Genomic DNA, 4,767 nt, shown 5'->3' on the forward strand with positions numbered 1-4,767 from the left:
GTATATAAGGAATCTAGTTGCCTTTGGAAGGACCAAGATATGACACTGTGGCCAACCGACATGCGGGACGTGCTAGCATGTAGGGCTCACCCACGATAAAGCCTTGGAGGTAGCGCCTCCCCACTCGAGAGATCAGCGTCAATTTTTGTCTTTTCCAATTCTTCTTACCTTGGACAACACAAATCTAGGGCGCACAATGATCTTTCGAGGTTACGAGAGATTAAAGAGCGATAAAAAATCGAGGTCAAACTCCGGCCGCCACTCAATCAACATACTCCAACTTCCGCTACCTTCCCACGCCATGGTCATCCCAAATATGCCCCCTGTGCACCCGCCACTCTCAATTTGCTTCTTTGACGTGCGTTTCACGCCTGTGGCTGTTTGTTTGGGACATATGCCATGGTCCTAAAAAGACTGGTAATCCGTGATGGATTAATAATGAAATTTTTGGAAGGCGTCATAGTTTAGTTAAAATATGTGAACGTTTCATAATTTTAATCACAACAAACTGCTCTCATAGGAAACTGAAATAGGGCCCACTGGCAGCAACCCACGGGCAAAAAAATTAAGTCTAAAACTAGCTGAAGCAATGCACCTAGAGAAGGAAAATTTAGAGTAACTTACGCGGGGAGACCAAATGCCAGCCCATAATTCCACAAGCCCACACCCGGGCACCTCTATCCGGAAACCCTAGCAAGTTAGTGCAGCCGCCTCCATCTCTCCCGATCATTCCCCACCCCGTCCAATCCCAATACACATGTTCCAGCAGCCATCGGTTTGCATCCGGTCATCAGGAGAGGCGAGGAGATGCGGATCCAGAAGGCAGGCCATGGCGGCGGTTAGATCCGTGCCGGGACAGGATCTGCATCTGGAGACCCATAGCATGGAGGGAGGAGACCCACGCCGTGGAGTTATTCGTCAAGGATCTGTGATGGAGCGCATGCTTATTTTCCTCTCCACGGATCAAGGTGCCTCCTCACTCCCATCCCTCTCCCTAGGATCCATGTCGTTCTCCTCACACCTTGTTCCTCTTTTCATGTTCGTGCTGCAGGCATATCCACTGGATCCATGCGCTCAGTGATTCCCGAGGAGAACGCGGCCATGGCGGAGGAAGACCGGCGGAAGAGGCGCGGGTTCGTCCGGCAAGAGGCGGTGGAAGACGTCCTCCAGGAGCTCGTCCGGCAGCGACGGTGCCGTCGTCGATGGCGGCGGCGGCGGCATTGAGGCTAGGGTTTCTGGTGTGGTGGGGGAATCATCAGAGGAGAAAGGGGCCTCGCTCAAGGATTCTTCTCGGTTCAACCAGCGAACGCTCCGAGAAAGGAGAATTGAGGCTAGGGTTTCTGGTGGGGTGGGAGAATCATCAGAGGAGAAAGGGTTGCAGCATAAGCATTACATTATTCTTGCACCTGCTTGTGACTTTGAGATGATTTGCCAAAGCTATAGTCAACACATGGCTGTATTATAGCCGATGAGTTAGGTCTAATGCCATAGGTTTGCTTTCCTAATTGCAGATGTACATGTATAAACGGCTCCATCACTATGATATGGTAATAGTTCGAGTGAGCTGACAAATATTTTATCATGGTTAAATTCGATGTTCCTCGCATAATAGATCTGCTAGTCTTCTTGATGTCATCGGTTATATCAACAAAAAAATTGTTACTCTAATATGGATACATCATGTGTCATATACCAGTAAAAAATGTATCTCTAAGTAAGTATATTTACCCAAAGTATACATGTGCAGTTATCATGCAGTTGATGCAAAATGTTAGGTAAATAAAAACATTGTTGCCTTACTTACCTATTGACTTGCTTGCTTGCTTTGTGCCACTGCAACCTACTGAGTTATATTTGACATGCTGCTATTAGTAAGTAGGAGTATTTGTATTATTCAGTACTAGTATTCAGCGTGAAGAAATTCTACTCAGTGTTGTTCTACTACTATGGTTTGCTGGTAACTAAAGATCTATCTAGGTACTTCCTGCCTGGGTCATGCATGCTCTGTACTTTCTTTGTTAGTATTACCAAATGCCATTATTCATAGCAGCCCCCTCGTAGGCAACTTATGCCTTTTTTGTCTAGCTCTTTGGTGCAGTTTTATGTTTTTAACTGCTTGAAATAGCATGGTTTAGATTGTATTTCGTGCGGTTAATTACATTTCTCTCGGAGAACATGGTCCATGGAAAAAACCGGGGGTTGACAACATCTTGAGTCTCTATATTCGTTTTCATTCATTTTGAGTTAAATCTGAGAGTTCTTGCGAGGGACACAGTTTCCAGCATTTCATTTACCTTTCCTTCTTCCCCTCCAATATGTATTTATGTGGAATATTTTCTATGTTAAGATGTAGCATCTTTAGATTGCATATGATTAGTTAGTATTTTTGATTGCACAGAAATCCGCTGACACCTCCTCTCTGCTTCCTCGGCTGCAGCGTCGCCGCTCCTCCTATACCTGGGCCGGACGGTAGCTGCCGGCCGGAGGGTTCCGCACTTCTTCGACACATAGAGTGGTCAAATGGCTTCGCCAAGGTACGTTCATGTGCACTGGCGCAGGCCGAGCTTGCATGGAATGACGACCCGGTGCACGCCCTGTATTGATCAGGTTGGCGTACTGGTAGTTTCATGTTTATCCATTATCCTTTGTGTGAATCTCAAAGGATATTTGTATTCTACTAAAAACAGTCAGGTATTAAGCTCTGAAACTTTGAAACTTTGAGAGGGGTGTTTATATTTACCTAATCGGAAATTTGCAACGGTAGCCTGCTAGATCACATGCTGAAATAGTTCTGTGCAGTCTAAATTTTGAGAGCGATATCTATATTTTGGTTAATCATCATTTTCTGTGTTTAGTTCATACAAGTCTATTGTGGTGTATACATGATTTTTTTAGTTTTGTATACGTATCTTTTTTACTTTGGAAGAAGAAGGCGCGTTTTTTCTAAGACGTACCTGTTAAGGATTCCATTTTTCTGGAAGTGGCTATTAGGGACGACTCCTTACTTTAGTTGACTCAATTTATTTTTTTGACATGAGATTTTAATATTTTATTTAAAATACGTGGTGACAACTAATATTTTTATTCGAGTTTAGTCCTTTGCTTAAATGGTGAATCTTTTTGGAAATATGGTGATTCCTTTTTTTTGGAACGTGATGATTCTTTTAATTAGGAAGTGGTCTCTTTGTTTCTGACGGTAGGTTTAATCTCTTGCGTGCGGTGTCTTATTTCTTTAATAATAAGACATGTACTTTTAATTTAACGAAAGGGGGACCAAAGAGAGCACGTTTGTGACAATAGGTTTAATCTCTTGCGTATGTGATGTTTTTTTCTTCTAGGACGTGGTGATTATAGTCTAACGAAAGGGAGACCAAAGGGAGCACGTCTCCTGTAGATTATTTTTTCTTTTCACAAGCGTAGAAGGAAAGACCAATGGGGTAGACGTCTCCTGTTTCATTCTATGGCTACAAAACAATTACATATTAGTTGGGCGATTGGAATTTTTTTACTTTCTAGGTTTAACGTGGAGTCGGCATCATTTTCTTCTTGCAGGCGGCAATGGCAAGAGTATATTGTGCAGAGGAAGAGGATGAGAAGAAACTTTTGATTCTCATCCAATCTTTTTCAAACTATCTTTATGTGCGATTGTGCACCTTTTGGGTCCTTTTTCTGTGCACTTACACTTGCAGAAGTATTCTGGTGTACACATGTAAAATTATTTTGATGTGTCCTTGTTAGACGTTGAACCTTAATGCATGGAGTCATTGGATGATGTATTGTATTTGATGTGATATGCTACTAAAATAAAATATACATTTTATTTGCAATCTTTTATTCTGTTGTATTTACTTTTAATGGGCCTATCTTGAGATATGTGTGCTTCTAGCAAAAAATGCTTCAACCCAAATAAATCACACATTTTCAATATTAAAATAGGTATTGGTCCAGGCCCATGTAGGCTAGATGGGTGGACATGGATTTGGAATTTATGATGATTCCATTTGGTCACTAGCAATGCCACGCCAGCTTGGCCACGTCAGATCCTAAGTTGCTCACACAAATGGGTAATGACCAAACCAAAATTTTGGTCAATAGAGACCTACGACCAAAATTTTAGAAAGGTCATGTTTGTTCATTCTTGACGGCCAACTGTTGACGTTGTAAATTTGGTCAATAAATGACAACAATGACGAATCAATGACCAATATAGGGAGTCATAATTGACCTTATTTCTTGTAGTGTGTTTTTGGCACGCCTGTTGTTTCTGTTAAGATAGGAGATCATTGTTATCATGGTTTATGTGACGTGGGTGCTAGTGTTAGTGCAATACCTCAATCCTTATATGATGAAATTAAAGACGAGATTGCACCTGTTGAGATAGAACCTATTGATGTCACTATGCAGCTTGCCAATAGAGATAGTATCTGCCATGTGGGAATTGTTAGGGATGTTGAAGTCTTGTGTGGTAAAACGAAGTATCCTGCTGATTTCCTCGTTCTTGCTACCACTCAAGATAGCTTTTGTCCCATCATATTTGGCAGACCCTTCCTCAATATTGTCAATGGTCATATTGACTGTGAGAAGCAAACTGTCACTGTTGGCTTTGAAGGTGTGTCACATGAGTTCAATTTCTCCAAGTTTGGTACACAACTCATGAAAAAGAGTTGCCTAGTAAGGATGAAACTATCGCCTTAACTTCTATTGCCGTGCCTCCTACTGATCCCTTAGAGCAATACTTGCTTGAGCATGAAAATGATATGCATATGG

At 42.1% G+C, this 4,767-nt stretch overlaps 1 long non-coding RNA gene across 3 annotated transcripts; it reads left to right on the forward strand.

The window, feature by feature from the left end:
- Positions 1–646: 646 nt before the first annotated feature.
- Positions 647–3,827, forward strand: LOC123395363. Of its 3 annotated transcripts, none has more exons than XR_006609711.1 (4): positions 647–968; positions 1,052–1,547; positions 2,438–2,619; positions 3,553–3,827. It is a non-coding gene; the product is annotated as an uncharacterized LOC123395363 (long non-coding RNA). The 3 variants fall into 3 exon arrangements; XR_006609709.1 differs by having other exon boundaries at positions 2,438–2,607; XR_006609710.1 differs by having other exon boundaries at positions 649–968; positions 2,438–2,534.
- Positions 3,828–4,767: the final 940 nt, after the last annotated feature.

Source organism: Hordeum vulgare, chromosome 5H (assembly GCF_904849725.1).
Source record: "Hordeum vulgare subsp. vulgare chromosome 5H, MorexV3_pseudomolecules_assembly, whole genome shotgun sequence".
Taxonomy (NCBI): Eukaryota; Viridiplantae; Streptophyta; class Magnoliopsida; order Poales; family Poaceae; genus Hordeum; species Hordeum vulgare.